The sequence below is a fragment of the Anthonomus grandis genome, chromosome 9 (genome assembly GCF_022605725.1).
Source record: "Anthonomus grandis grandis chromosome 9, icAntGran1.3, whole genome shotgun sequence".
Classification (NCBI taxonomy): domain Eukaryota; kingdom Metazoa; phylum Arthropoda; class Insecta; order Coleoptera; family Curculionidae; genus Anthonomus; species Anthonomus grandis.
Genome location: NC_065554.1, coordinates 4,134,983 through 4,151,582, shown reverse-complemented (window position 1 = coordinate 4,151,582; position 16,600 = coordinate 4,134,983). Strand labels below are relative to the sequence as shown.

The 16,600-nt window shown below is 36.5% G+C and overlaps 1 protein-coding gene across 4 annotated transcripts in view; it reads right to left on the bottom strand.

Annotated features, from left to right (window-relative positions):
* Nucleotides 1-16,600, bottom strand: part of LOC126740745 (uncharacterized) — a 56,052-nt gene that overhangs the window by 24,162 nt on the left and 15,290 nt on the right. Inside the window, exon 1 of one of the 4 annotated variants that reach the window (XR_007661981.1) lies at nucleotides 14,454-16,261. The exons of the other annotated variants lie outside the window; for them this stretch is intronic. The gene's annotated coding sequence lies outside the window, so the exon portion shown is untranslated. Of the gene's footprint in view, nucleotides 1-14,453; nucleotides 16,262-16,600 lie in introns of those variants that run through there. 4 annotated transcript variants of the gene reach the window in all.

The window sequence follows — 16,600 nt, the reverse complement described above, 5'->3', positions numbered from 1 at the left end:
GACCACACAGAAGAAGCATATTCCAGTATTGATCTCACATAAGAAAAATACAAAATTTTAAGACTAAAGATATTATTAAAGCTATGTGCGTTCCTAATGACAAAACCCAGCATTTTGTAGCTCCGATTAACAATGTCCTGAATGTGTGGCTGAAAGGAAAGAGTGCTGTCGAATGTCACCCCCAAATCCTTGAACTCCGTTGATCTCGGGACAGTCTCACTGTCCATAGTATAGTCATACATAATCAGGTTTTTCTTCAAAGAGTAAGAAATAACTTTACACTTGGCAGCATTAAGAGGAAGATTGTTATTTTTGCACCATGCATTGAGGAGATTAATATTATTTTGCAATTCCATACAATCTAAGATACTATTGATGCCATAATACAATTTTGTATCATCCGCATATAACAAATTATTTACAGTGAGCTGTTCCGATATACTATTAATAAATGTGTTGAAGAAGAGCGGTCCCAATATGGAGCCCTGTGGAACTCCAGACGTTGCAACTATCTGAGCCGAACTACGGCCATAACATTCCACGTGCTGAAGACGACCCGTAAGATAAGAGGTAAAAAAGTGTATTAGGTGAGAAGAAAAACCGTAGTTTTGGTTAAGATTATTTAGAAGAATACCATGATCCAGACGGTCAAAAGCCTTCGAGAATTCTGTATAAATAACGTCAACCTGTGACCTGGCATTTATTGACTCAGATATATGTTCTGTAAGACAAACTAAGTTTGTGGTGGTAGATCTACCTTTCATAAATCCATGCTGACGATGATCTATAAGACCCCTCATTGAAGGAAATAAGGCCGAATGAAGAACACGTTCAAAACATTTAGAAAAGTTGTTGATTATTGTAATTGGCCGATAGTTCTCGATGAGATTTTTATCATTTTTTTTGTGTACTGGAATTATCTTTGATGACTTCCAGAGGTTCGGGAAACATTCTTGTTTTAGAGCCAGATTAAAGAGAACTGTTAACGGTTTAGCAAAAATACAAGCACAATCATATAAGAGAAAAGCTGGTATTTTATCAGGGCCAACTATTGATTTTGGCTTGATAGTCTTTAAGGCCAGTAAAACATCATTTTCAGTGAAATCAGACAAAATTATGGACTGTACATAAGGCTTTTGAGTTATATCAACATTATTTTGCGGCGATTCACCAGTAGTGTAAGAACTCTGGAAGTAATCGGCAAATGCATTGGCAATACCCTGAGGGCTACTTAACAGCTCTCTTCTCTGATCAAACATAGATTGTAGTAACGAGCTATTTTCTTTTGAGTTCTGAATTAACATAATTTTAACTCATCTTCAAGCCCTCTACAATATTGCTTATAAGACAGATTAATATCTCTTTTAATCTTAGAACGTAATTCTTTAAATCTGGCTAAATCTTGAAGATGACCAAAACGTTTAAATTTTTTCCACTTGTTATGTTTTTCTTTTAGGGATTTCATTATCTCTGCGGTAAACCATGGCGGATAGGTTCGTGTTCGTTTTACAGTTTTTGGAACAAGCTCATTAAGACAGGAATAAATTTTTTGATAAAAGAGCTCCAGGGCATTATTGACATCCCCAGCGACTCCCAAATCACTCCAATCAATTCCAAGGAAGCTATCATATAGAACTCTAACATCAGCTCTCTTAAAATTATAGAAAATATTTTCTACTTTACAAGTATTACATTTCTTGCTCTTGACGTCATTAATTCTTATGAGTAAAGATGGATGAACTGCTTCCTCCTCCACCAAAGAATCAGAGCAACCCTCCACTGTGCAAAGCTCAGAATCAGACGAGATGACAAGATCCAATATCCTACCTTGAGAATTCCTAATAGAATTAATTTGATGCCAGTCGAAAAATTCCAAGAGGTGAATAAACTGACTTAGTCTACTGGATGAGGCAGAATTAACTGAATAAGAAGTAAACTCGGGGATATTAAAGTCACCCAAAACAAGTACTCTTTGATTATATAAATAGATTAAAGTAGATAAATATTCAAAAATATCTTCATATTCCTGGGAGTTGAGTCCGGGCGGTATATATAATAAAATAATAAACAAGACAGAAAACCCAAGAACCAACTTAGTTCCTACAATCTCGACCATATGTAGCACCTCATAAATATGGATTTAAAAATAATATCCAAAAGACATTTATAGCATTTAAGTTTGTTTAATCTAGAATATGTGAATAGGCAGTTTCTTATTTATAAGTATGTAACTAAATATCTGTGTGTCCAGAAAAGTCATTAATAAATACTTAAGTGCCCTATTTAGTTGACAGATGTAGGGCCCCGGCACGGAATAATAGTTGTTTGGGACTGAAGAGAGTTTAGTTTTAAGTTGAGACTCGGAAAGTAATTGTATTAAGATTGTGCGAACCATTTTTGAGTTTTAATTAAAACAGTTAATTCAATAATCACTGTTTTATTTTGCCCACAACACATAATAATAAGATTTTGAGGTAGCTTTAAATTTAAGTTAATGACCGAAAATGTTTGCTTCACGGCTAAAATAACACCGCTACCCCTCTTCTCTCTCATCTCTGTATAGTTACGATCACAGCGGTATACCGAATATTCATTTGGAAATAGTTCTGACGAAAAAATGCCATCATTCAGCCAAGACTCCGATATCGCAATAACATCGAAGTCCGTCGATACAACCGCGTTAAAAAACAACTTAGTTTTCGTAGGAAGTCCCTTGGCATTCTGATTCGACTGCAGCCGATGACGCTCACGAGTGTTGCGAGAGGAGGAGGCCGCGAAGTCCGTCCTCGGTAATTGCTACAGGGTGCCCCCAAACACATCCGATTTATATTTCGCATTGGCTTGTTTGAATGCGTAGCAGGTAGAATAATTCCACACTGCATGATTAACTGCAATATTTAATTTATATTTATTTTTTAAGGAAACGCAATTATTACATTTGTAATAACTATCGATCGCTGCGACAGAACAAGCTTTAAGTTCATGTGCTCCTGCGCAAAGTGGACAAACTGTATCACCCCTGCAAAATTTCACAGAATGACCAAAACTGTTACATTTAAAACAGCGTGTTATTGATGTTGAATCATAAATAATGCAATTGTCGAGACCTACAACGATTTTTTTAAGATCTATCAACCGCTTATATGTAACATTATCCAACTGCAGAACAGCCTGGAAGATAATTGCATTCTTTCTAGTAGGCCATATTTTAAGAACGCTCATCCTAGATGTATTATTAAAAATAAACTTATTTTGAGATTTTAAATGATTTTCAAGAACTTCCTTAGAGTAATCTTCAGATAGACCAACCAATCGTACTAATGGCATAGTCGCTTTAATTTCACGAATCTCATATCTTCAGCGAGTTTCTGATTGGCCAAAGTTTTCATTTTGTCTGCACTATTCGCTTCAATCGTAACAAGAAGACCAGCATTCGAAATGTGCTTAACATGACTGAAGGTAATATTTTCATCGGATGGCTTAATGCGATTTAAAATATCCGTCTTCGTATGACTGTTATGTTGTTCAGCATTTTTGGGTTTTATGATAAGCTTCCTCTTTTGGTTGCTTAGCGCGTTGGCGTACGTGACTTTTGCTTGAGTTTCGGTGGATTGAAGAATGGTAAGTTTATCTTCAACAATCTGCAAGATGGATTCTTTGAATGAGGAGATATCAGTCTGCATGGACTCTCTGATGGTATTTTTAATATCATCCAGTGGAAAGTGGCGGCAAGATGGACAACGCCAACTCAATCCGGGAACCGTAGTTATAAGGTCATTTATAGCGTCACCCGGTATTCGCATGCATTCAGCATGGTACCGTATTATCTCATTTTGAATTTTTTTTGACCCACTAAAAACATTTTTAACTTTGTTGTAGTGGTTTTTGGTTTCGATAGGGCTTACATCCATTAACAAATTTAATAACTCTTTAAAATTTCCCCTGTTTATTGAGTCAATTTTCTCGTCATGTCCGCGAAACGGCAACTCTTGTTTACTGAGATACAAAACTGCGTCGATAACTGTTTTCATACAAATTCTATTTAATCTAACATTTTCATTAAATTTTAATTTATATAGTCGAGCATTTTCTTTTAAGGCGTCGGCAATGGTGTTTTGATTATTTTCAAAGTTTCTAAACATTAATTGGCATTTTAAATGCTCTCCAGAATCTGCATGTTTATGTAAGGACCTATTAATATTAATAAAATCTGTAAAGCCATCCCTATTCCATACAGATTGTTTGTTTGAAAGTAGTAAACAGGGCCAACAATATAATAATCTTTGCAGCACCGTGCTGCTACACAGCCAATTAAATTCGGTAAACCAAGAAGGCTTAAAATTAATATTATAAGACTTGCCTCTTTTCTTTTTAATTCTATGCTTAGAATATTGGTTGGTCGACGATATAACAGCACATCCCTTTTATCTTCATCCATCCAATGCCTGAAGGGAGTAGTTCCAGTATGTTGCACACTACGTCATTAATCGGGTTCATTTTTATTTAGTTTATTATAAATATTGTCTAAAAAAATATTAAACATGAACCAATCTCCAAATTCAATCTCCACAACCTCAAAAAATCTAACACACTACTAACTAATATCCAAAATCCCAAACTAACCACAAATAAACGCCCGACACCGAGAAAAACAACAGGTGAATACCAAACTGATTGATCTGCACCCGCCTCAGTTTTTTATGGCCGATTATGTGATGTCGCGCGAGGTTGACGTCACGTTGCCATGTAACACGGGATCTTCACTTGGACATAAATTAGTATATAGGGGTTTTGCAGGTTGCGGCGCGGAACTGATTAATAGAATTTATTGTTTATTAGATAAACTGATATACCTATTATTTAATAAAAACTAGTTATTTTGGTACTTTTTGATTGTCTTAGATCAAAAAAGAATACTCATATGTTGTTTTTATTTTCTTATTTTATTTATATTTTCTGGTGAAGCTCACCTTCACCTACTTCACCTGACGAGCCGCCCCTGCTACATATTTATGCAGGTATGTATAAAAATTTCTCTGATAAGAACATTCCTATGTCTTACATTAACATTTACCAGGTACTGGGTACTGTTAGTTGAATGTGTTTTACTGTGCAGATAACTATGAATAACGCCGAATTTGCTCAAATGCATTTCATGTATGGCCTTGCAGATGGAAATGGTGCAGAAGCATATAATAATATAAGCAATAATGACGCCACAACTAGAGGAAGCAATTCTGCAAGAAGTGGAAGACGATTCGTCAACTAGCACGCGAAGATTATCGTTACAGTTTAACATCAGCCACGAAAGTATTTGGAGGGTTTTGCACACAACTTTTTTATACTTCTTTACTTTATCCATTCCATATTCAGCTGGTGCAGGCACTGTTGCCAACAGATTTTCCTGCACGAATAGAGTTTTGCCAGTGGTTTCTTCAAAAAACTGACCAGAATCCAAATTTTACGCCTAAAATTCTTTTCACAGATGGGGCCTGTTTTTCACGGGAAGCCATCAGAAACTTCCACAATAACCATCTTTAGGACTTTGAAAATCCCCACGCCATTGGAGAAGGTGGATTTCGACAGCAGTTTTCCGTGAATGTTTGGGCCGAAATTATCGGTGATCATCTTATCGGACCGCACTTTCTCCCTCCTAGGCTGAATGGTGATACTTACAGACAATTTTTAGAAGAAATATTGCCAGATTTATTAGAAGACGTACCACTAGCAACAAGAAATACCATGTGGTTTATGCATGACGGTGCACCTGCTCATTTTAGTCTTGTCGCTCGAAACTATTTAAAGGATACTTTTGCTCAGCAATGGATAGGTCAGGGGAGACCTCAGCTATGGCCAGCACGATCTCCAGATCTGAATGCTCTGGACTATTTCTTTTGGGGATATCTGAAATCGCTTGTTTATGCGACGCCAGTTGTGGATGAAAACGATTTCTACGCAATGTCATACGCAACACACCAGGAATTTTCGAACGTGTGCACCAGTCGATGGGAAGAAGATTGCGTGCTTGTATTGACAGTCGTGGTTCTCATTTCCAGCATTTGATTTAATAAAATTTTGATGATATTTAAAACTAAAGTAAGTTTTTATTATTTTTCACAAAAATTAAGCGATCGTATTTTTAATTGCTACAAATATCTCGCACAAAAAAAATGGTGGCGTACACAAACAACAAATAAATTTTAAACAGGTAACCATTTGCGACGCCATTGCATTAAAATTTAAACATCAAAAATAGCATCTTATTAATTTTTGTTTTCGGTCAAGTATGCGTTTTGCAAAAAAAATATTTAAGTTTTTTCTTAGTTGTTAAATAATAAACATGCTGGTAATTTGTCAGTTAATTTTAAAGCATTTTATTTTTTTTATGGAGGCCCGAGACGTGCTGAGATATGATTTTTAATTATTTATTTCTAAACGTAACAAAAAATTCTATGTTATACGCAAAAAATTTAAAAGACAAAAAAGTCATTTTTAGATTCTTTATTTAAAAGAAATATTATACTTACAAAAAATGTACCGGGCGATATTTTTTTTACAAAAAAATCATCCGACTTAGCCCGTGGGCACGCCCCTGACATTTCTAGGTCAGATGTGAGAATTCCAAAAGGTACCTTATAAAGTGACTAACAAAATGTAAAGATTTCAACAAATTCGGTAAATGCGTTTATGAGATATTAATAAAAAATCGATTTAAAAAAAAAGTTTAACACCCTATATCTCGAAAGCGAAGCATTTCCGGACATATGTTTATATAAACTTTTTTTACTTAAAATATGACAAGAAATCACCCCTTAAAATTAAAGTCATCACTTATGTTACATCCTGTATAAATACTCGGCAGTTTAATAATAAGTTTTTCAACTATTACAGAATGTCTAAAAAATCATTTGGCGAATTGTAAACAAGATATTTAACCCTTTATAGGTTTCTGGTACATATATGTACCACTTGATGTTTCAACAAAATAATAATAGATGGACGTGTATGGTGCTTCTTAAAATGTAGGCATAATATCTACTAGCGAGCAGTGGTCTATTTGTATACCACTGTAGGCATCTGGGTTCTTGTCGACGGCCTACTACGTCTAATCTAATAATGTGATCGCCAGTTTAAGACGCGCTGGATGTTGGGATTAATCCTTTCAATGGAAACTACCACACATAACTCACAACAACTTATTATATTTCTCGCAACTTAATAAATTAATTTAGACATTTAGCCTCTTGCCACACGCTCAAGTTACTTTTAGAGTTCAAGCTCAAGAGAGCTCTCAAACACGAATAATGGTGGGTTGCGTACCTCGCACATTCATTAACCTGAATAAAAAGAGACAGATATAACCGAGGACAGAGATAGACATGTGATGGAAACGCAGTTCCCTACACACTCCCTCCCCAGTGACAACGACATTAAAGAAAATAAAATAGATTTACAAAGGTTTATAAAAGCTTAAAACTTAAGTGTTAGATGAGATGTAACATACTTAGGTCTTAAAATAAAATCGCCTTAAAATAAACATTGATTATATAGTTATCAACTAAAAAAAAACAAAATATAATTATTTTACACTGGGTGCAAAAGTGACTTTCTTACGAGGGTAAGTTCTAAGAAGAGGTGGTTTCACAGTACCATCCTGATTAGAAGTGCTTTCGGAAGGTTCCACTGGGCCGTTGAGTTCATCAGCAATAAAAAATGCTGGTTTTAATAAGTCAACCGAGATACTTTTCGATTTACCATTGATGTCAATATCAAAAACACGATCAGAGACGCGGTTTAAAACTTTATGCGGTCCAGTATAAGGCCTTTCGAGAGACTTCTTAGCTATGTTTCTAAAAAATACATGAGTACAGTTATACAAATCTTTAAAGTAAAAAATTCGTTTTTTATATTTATGTGCAACAGGCACAGGTCGAATTTCACGCATATATTGTCTAAATTCTTCGATAAAAATGTTTGGATCTGGAGTAACGTCGTCCGGAAGAAAGAATTCTCCAGGAAGACGTAGAGTAGAGCCAAGCAAAAATTCTGCCGGTGAAGCTTCAATATCTGCTCTAACATGGGAACGAATTCCCAACAAAATGGTGGATAAAGAACGAGTCCATTGTTTGGATTCAGTATGGCACATGATAGCGGCCTTTAGTACGCGGTGAAAACGCTCAATCATTCCATTCGATTTAGGGTGATAAGGGGTAGTACGAATACGCTGACAACCAATTAAAGAGAGTAGGGCCGAGAAAATGCGTGATTCGAATTGAGTTCCTTGATCCGAGGTAAGCAATCTAGGAGTACCATAACGCGAAATCCAAGTATCATAAAAAGTTCTAGCAATAGTTTGGGCAGACGTATCCTTAATAGGAATTGCTTCAGGCCAGCGAGAAAATCGGTCTATCATTGTCAGGCAGTAAGAGAATCCTTCAGACAATGGAAGAGGACCAACTATATCAATGTGAACTTGATCAAATCGTCCATCAGGAGCAGAAAAATGTTCAGGAACAAGTTTCACATGACGGCTAATTTTGGATTGTTGACATTCTAAACAGTTCTTGCACCATGTTGCAATGTCACGATGCATGTTAGGCCAAACATACCGTTGCCGAACCATCCGATCAGTAATTCTACTACTAGGGTGAGCTGGATCATGAATTTGATGAAAAACTTTTTGGCGAAGGCTGACAGGAATAAAAGGACGAATAGTCTCACCTGATAATTCGCAATACACACTAACCAAGTCTGGACCCCACTGAAGCTTTTTTAGCTTTAATGGATGATCCAACGAAGTAAAAATCGATTTTAATTCATCATCACCGTCTTGTAATTCCGCGAGTTCTTTCACATTAAAATCAGGAGGCAACTGTACAGGTTCAATACGAGACAAGGTGTCGGCCACCAAATTTTGAGAGCCTGCAATATGCTCAATATGGGTAGTAAACTGGGCAATAAATGATAATTGTCGTAACTGTCGCGGAGAAGCTTTATCAGAGCGTTGCTTAAATGCATATATGAGAGGTTTATGATCGGTGAGGATTTTAAAATCGCAACCTTCTAGCAAATAACGAAAATATTTAATAGCTTCAAAAATAGCAGTAAGTTCACGGTCATAAGCACTGTAACGGAGTTGAGACGGAGAAAATTTGCGTGAAAAAAAATGCTAACGGTTCCCAAACACCCTGATTCTCCTGCTCTACCACTGCTCCCATAGCAAAATCAGAAGCGTCAGACACCACGCGGAGATTTGCCTCAGCACGGGGATGAACAAGCATTGTTGCGTTAGAAAAATCATGTTTGGTTTTATCAAACGCCTCAATAAGCTCGTCAGACCATGCAATCTCACGTTTGTCATTTTTAGTTGAATTGACAAATAAAGAGTTCAAAGGAGCTTGAGTTTTCGCAGCATAAGGAATATTGCGGCGGTAAAAATTCACCATTCCAAGAAATCGACGAAGGTCAGCTATAGTTTTAGGTTTAGGGGCTTCTAAAATGGCAGTCACTCTATCAGGAGTTGGACGTAGGCCTTCAGCACTAACCATATAACCCAAAAACTCAAGTTCTGGAACGCCAAGAACGCATTTGCTAATATTCAAACGAAGGTGAAATTTCTGTAGTCTCTGGAAAACTGTTCGTAAATTATCAATATGTTGTTCTAGTGAAGAAGAGGCGACTAAGATATCATCGATATAGATAAAGACAAAATCCAGATCGCTCAAAGCACGATTAATATAACGCTGAAAAGATTGGCTTGCGTTTCTAAGACCAAAAGTCATATAAAGAAATTCAAATAGACCAAATGGCGTAATTAATGCAGTTTTTTCAACGTCTTCTGGGGCCATAGGGATCTGATTGTAGGCTCTATGCAGATCTAAGGAAGAAAAAATAGTCTTACCGTGCAAATTGACTGTGCAATCGTGCAGGTGCGGCGTAGGATATTTATCAGGTAGAGTTACTGCATTCAAGCGTCGATAATCTCCGCAAACCCGCCAAGAACCATCTTTTTTAGGCACTAAATGAATAGGACTTGCCCAAGGACTAGAAGAAGGGCGGCAAATACCTGCCTCGACTAAAGCTTGGAATTCGTCTTTGGCGGCCTTAAGTTTTGCAGGAGGGAGACGACGAGCACGTTCAGATACAGGAGGACCAGAGGTAATGATATGATGAAATACATCACTGCAAACAGGAGGGCTCAAAGGAGAAGTGCCTGTCAATTGCGGAAATTCGGCAAGGACCTCGAAAAAACTAAAGTCGGAACTGAGCTTATTAATAGACTGGTAGGCAGCTGGTCTGTCGATTGCTTTTAAATGGACGGCAGTTCTAGTATCAATAATACATTTCTTCTTAACATCCACCGTCAAACCATAATGCGAAAGTAAATCCGCACCAATAATAGGATAAGGGACTGCAGCTATAACAAAATTCCAGCGGGTAGGACGCCTTAGACCAAGATCAAGTTCCCTAAAAGATTCTCCAAAAGTGTCGATTCGAGTGTCATTCGCAGCAAAAAGTTGTATTCCCGAGGGATTTCCCTTAATTTTAGGAATGGCAGGAAGTAGTGAAATGTCAGCACCAGTGTCAATCAGAAATAACTGACCACTAGTACGATCACGAACGTGGAGACGATTAGAAATTCGAACACCTTCTCCGACCATCTCCAACCGGGAAGGTTCACTTAGTTTTTTGGTTTATTGACCCAATCGTCATACTTAGAACACCACTTCCGACAAGAGGTTGGATTATCTGGGTATTGAGTATGAGCGCGGCAGAGAGAAGAAGAATCTTCTCTAGAGTTTGACGCTCTACGAGAATTCGAAGACGAGCGTGAACGTATTTTCTTAAGCTCTTTTTCAAGGTGTAATACTTTCTTGTTGAGAGCGGCAATACTATCCATAAGTTGCTTCATTTCTGAAACTGCAGGGACTGAGGTAGCTGATGGCTTAGAGGCAGAAGCAATATAAGGCTCTGAACTAGTAGATGCACATTCGGCAATGCGGTCAGCAGCCTCAGCTAGACGATTAAGGTCTGAGACACCTGCTGAAACGAGAATTGCACGGTGCTCTCGAGGGAGCTGTTCAAGAAAAATTGATCTAATAATATTGTCATCGACCGTGCCGTTGCTAAGACCTCTAAGACGGCTTAGCATCAACGACGGCTTGCCATCAATTCCTACTTGCCCCTTCAACAGTTTACGCAGCTTCATCTCATCCGACTCAGCGTAAGTTGCAATAACACGGGCTTTAATTTGCTCATAGATATTTACAGGTGGCGGATTCATGATTATAATGTCCCTAACACAACCTAAGACTTCCACATCTAATGCTGCAAGAACAGTGTCAGCTTTGGTGGATTCAATAAGAATACGGGCATTTCTCATGGACACTTCAGCCTGAATAAACCAAAGGGCAGGGTCCACTTGCGAGAATGGAGGTAATTTGGGAACTCTATAATGGTCCAAGCGGAATGAAGACTGCACGTTCACACCATTAGCACCAACAGCCTCACCATTACCATTAAAATTTATGCCCGGCATTGCAGCAGGAGCTGCTTCAACCGCAGGCTGATCAGCCTCAACCGTGAGCTGATCTACTTGCGCCTGCAAACGAGCAATTTGCGCTAGAGCAGTAGCCAAAGCTTCATCATCGGCCATTGTAAACAAATAATTCTAAAATATACACAAAATTTTAAAAATACCTAAGCTTTAAACCGTTTTAAAAATAAGTTTTAAAGAAAACCTTTATAAAATCCAGCGAAGGCTGTCACAGAAGAACTGCAGGAATGTGGGCGGGACATCAAAGGTCTATCATCTCAGCATCAAAAAAAGTTCAATGCTTCCAGGAGATCCAGTACACCAGTCGGCAGGGCAGCAGTAATCCTAGTCCAGGTCCAAAACAGCACATTACCAGGTCAACATCCTTAATGATAGTTGAAAGCAGCAAATGCAGCAGCAGGGCTTTCAAATTCGAGTTATATATGAAAAAATATCAAAATGGTGGAATTAGTCATTTTATGGTGAACACTCTGTGGTTATACTACCACCAATGCATGCGTGTATTACGGGTTGCATACACGATATGCATAATATGGCGGACGGTAGATTCCTGTTTTACCGATGTAGCCGGTACAGCAGATTCCTTCTCCAGCTGTCAACGTCATCAAATGTCAACGTCACCATGGAAATTCAAAAATGGCGGACCGGAAATACGTCATGCGGCTACCTCGTGCAATCAAAAACCAAACTAGGATAATTTGTTCATACCAGACCATAAATTCCAACGGCGGTTGTGAAAAATGTCCATAATATGTTAGCAGTTACCCAAAGGAACTAAACATCGCGTCATTTTTAGCAAATCACGTCGGGGTCACCAAATGTAGGCATCTGGGTTCTTGTCGACGGCCTACTACGTCTAATCTAATAATGTGATCGCCAGTTTAAGACGCGCTGGATGTTGGGATTAATCCTTTCAATGGAAACTACCACACATAACTCACAACAACTTATTATATTTCTCGCAACTTAATAAATTAATTTAGACATTTAGCCTCTTGCCACACGCTCAAGTTACTTTTAGAGTTCAAGCTCAAGAGAGCTCTCAAACACGAATAATGGTGGGTTGCGTACCTCGCACATTCATTAACCTGAATAAAAAGAGACAGATATAACCGAGGACAGAGATAGACATGTGATGGAAACGCAGTTCCCTACACCACATTTACTCTCAGCTCCATCTAGTACAAAATAAGTACACTATTCGTCTCAAAGTGGTACAAATATATACCACTGGCATTTTTAAAAACTACAGTGCTCTTAGAGAGTTTTTTAGAGTTTTCGGCCTTTTTTTTAAATGTGGTAAAAGTTTTTTAGTGGAAATTTTGATATATATGGTAAGTACAAACTAGTTAGTTATAGATTAATTTACAAGTTTTAGTATGTCAGTATAAATAATCCTTGTTTACGACGAATATTGGTAAATGTTCATTTTTAGGTTATAATAAACATTTTCAATGACCTGATATATTTTGTAGGAAATACTTATTACAGAGTTTCTACTACTTTAAACTAGTGTGGTATATACCATAGAAAATATTTATTCCAACCACGGATGAAATATCAGTGCCGCTACGATGTTTTTTCCAAGAAACAAAAGTGGTACATATTTGTACCACTAAGCGTTAAACATAACTCTTAACGAAATTTGTTTATTTTTGTTTTTTGTCGTTATTTTTAGATGAATGATAATAATAAACATGTTTTTGCCAGGTCTTTTTTGAAGATACGTATTTTGGCACAAAAGTCGTAAATTAGGCTTATTTTTATTGAAAATCTTGTTGTATAACATCTTTTTTTATATAATTTATACACATATACCATAATAAAGTATTTTTTTAGATGGATAAAAAAAATAAATTCAATTAAGAAAATCCCAATGATGTCGAGTATCTTTTATCGGTCATAGATGATGACATGGCCATAAATTCAGAAGCTGAAGGTGATTCAGACGCTGATGACGAATTGCCTCTTTCTACATTTGCGAATACTTCTTTAACCCGATTTTTAAGTCCAACTCTCTCTGATCAATCTTTTCTAAGTACTTACGTGGATGAAGGTGAGATTGGAGAAGAAAGCGCGAACGAAGAAGAAGAAGCAACCAAATTTGCCGAAAAACCGGAAGAAGCCTCTCCTAGAAATATAAATGAAGAGGAAAGGGATGAAACAAGCTCATCAGATGTTTCGGATGAAGAGGCGGGCCTAACTACACAAACAATATAAAACAATAATATTGTTTTGTGATAACTACTTAATGATAAGGGTTTATTTGTTATAATATGGATGGAGATTGATTTTATGTATTATTAGAATATAACCTGATATGAAAAAAGTCTGATGATATACCTAATAATATGTATTTCTTTAAGAATTAACTTTTTTATTTACTGTTTTAACTATAAATAAATAATAAATGCTATTTTAAGTTTTGTTAAATAAATCAGATACAAGCAAATGCAATATGTTTCATTTATTATAAATAATTTCTTATAATATATTATGTGGTACACATATGTACCACTAAACATATTGGTTAGTAAGTTTACGGAATGGCTCTCTGGTACAAATATCTACCACCCCATAACTCAAAATAAAATCAAAAAAACTTTCTTTTCACACTTAAAATTTCTTAAAAGGAACATACTTAAAAGATATTTTTCAAAATTGTCTGTATTAAGTAACCCCCAGGGTTCTGCCCTATAAAGGGTTAATATAATAATTTCGGTGTAAATGACTAAAAACGCGCGTAACAACCGGAACGTGTATCGCAATATTAAGATTAAAACGCACTTTCAAAGAGAATAGATCATATTATTTTTTTAAACCGTCACAAATATCTTTGATAAAAATTCGATAATAAGTGAACCATTTATTAAAAAAAGAGTACGATAATACTTACTTTTCCAAGATAAGGGTACCGCATTTTTTCTTAATAGTTTTCTTTGACCACTTATGTAAATATCATTTTTCAAAAAATGATTTTCACATATTCGTTTATTTTTTAGTAGTGTCTCCTCCATTAAAAAAATATCCATATTTCCACAGTTCTGAATCCACTCAAAAAGTATATGTGATTTAGACACTGGGAACTTAAAGAAACTCACATGATTGTTTTTATGTTTCTTTTTATTAAGACATCCCCTGTAAACACACCTATTGTTTTTTGTCGTCGCCATAAGTGCGTCTTTTATGCTAAAGAAACAGCTTTTATACTCTATTCCAGAAGTGTGTAGAGCAATAAAACCTCATTAGGTATGCAAAAGTGGTACCTGGTGATCCACCAATATTTTATGCCACTACCTTAGTTGGGTATTAGTTTCAATGTAAAATTCTTTCTTTTCGTTGATTGCAGGTAGTGCCACCCGGTTTTGGGTCAATTTATGAGTTTTGCCCATTGTTACCTACTGATAAACATTGAAAACGGTTCGCCAAAGGCGTGTAACTGGGACTTGTTTTTTACCTTATAATTAATGTACTTAAATGCTATTTTATTTCAGAAAGTTACTTTTCTTTAAATGGAATAATATATTTTTTTCACAAATTTATTGAACATAATATAGTAGTAGAGTAAAACAGTTGAAAATGTCACTTTTGGATCTGGCACTTTTTGAACAGTGTATAACAATTTTAAATTATAATAGATTGTAGTCTTCTTCGTCATCTGACGAACTGTCATCACCTCTCGACATTATAATTAAAGGATCGACTGTCTGATCGATAAGGTTGTCAAGATCCCACATTTTGTCCTCTTGCTTAATTACATGCTGGACTGCTTTTCGCCAATTCTCTGGTGTCGCTTCCGTAATGGCTTGATCAAACAGTAGCTTAACATCTTTCATTTTAAAAGTCGTGTTTTGTCTTGCTACAAATCCTTTTACCTGCGCCCATATCAGTTCTATAGGATTTAGTTCGCAATGATATGGCGGTAAGCGCAGTACAGTTATATTATATTTTTCGGCTATATCTTCCACGGCGTATTTCATGAAACGAGTTTTGTGTAAGTTTGCTATTGCCAGCAGTTCTTTTTTTATCAAATTTGCTTCAAACGCAATACCTTTTGCAGTCAGCCAATCGATAATTTCTTGCTTTCTCCAACTTGAAGTTGGCGTCTTCTCTATTCGCCGTGAATGATAGCTTGCGTTATCCATAACCACTACCGAATTAGCCGGAAGAAATTTTATCATTTCACCAAAATAGTCCTAGAAAACGTCTGAGTTCATGTCTTCATGGTAATCTCCTGTGCGAGTCGACTCAAAGGTTAGCAGACCTTCTTTTAAAAATCCCTTTTCGCTTCCAATATGTGTGATTATAAGTCTTTTTCCTTTTCCCGAAGGTACTTTAATACCCGTAGACAGGCCTTCTATGAAAGCTTGGCGAGCACTGGTTATATTTTTGTCTTGCCACATTTTTTGGACTATATAACCTTCGTTAATCCACGTCTCATCAAGATAAAAAACTTTCTTTTGCTCCCTGCGGTACTGCTTGATACTTCTCAAGTATTGTCGTCTCCAACAAACAATTTCGTCGCTCTCCAGTAAAAGTGCTTTGCGGTTATGCTTTTCCCAGGCAAAATCCATATTTTTTAAAGTTTTCCATAAAAGTTTTCTACTTATCAACGGAATACTGTCATCTCGGCCAAGCTCCATTAAAATTTTGTCTAGGGTGGGTATTTCCTTTTTAAAATAAAAAGAGTGAACTTTTCTTCGAATTATACATTTAGCATTTTCATCAAGGACTTTTGTAGGTCGTCCTGGCTTTTGCTTGGGAGATTCCACTTGACCTGCTACTTTTCTTTCCCGCAACAATTTGAAAATGGTGGACTTTCCAATTCCACTCATTCCAGAACATTTTTCAACAATTTCTTGCACAGTAAAACTAGGGTAATCGTGTTTTATGCAATCATGTACATTTAAAATAATAACTTTTTCACTCAGCGATAGTGGAGAATTTTTAGTACATCTTTTCGTTGGACTGAATACCTCCATTTTTTAAATATTGGGATAATAATATTGTGATTACACTACAGCGTAGCAGTGACTACTAACG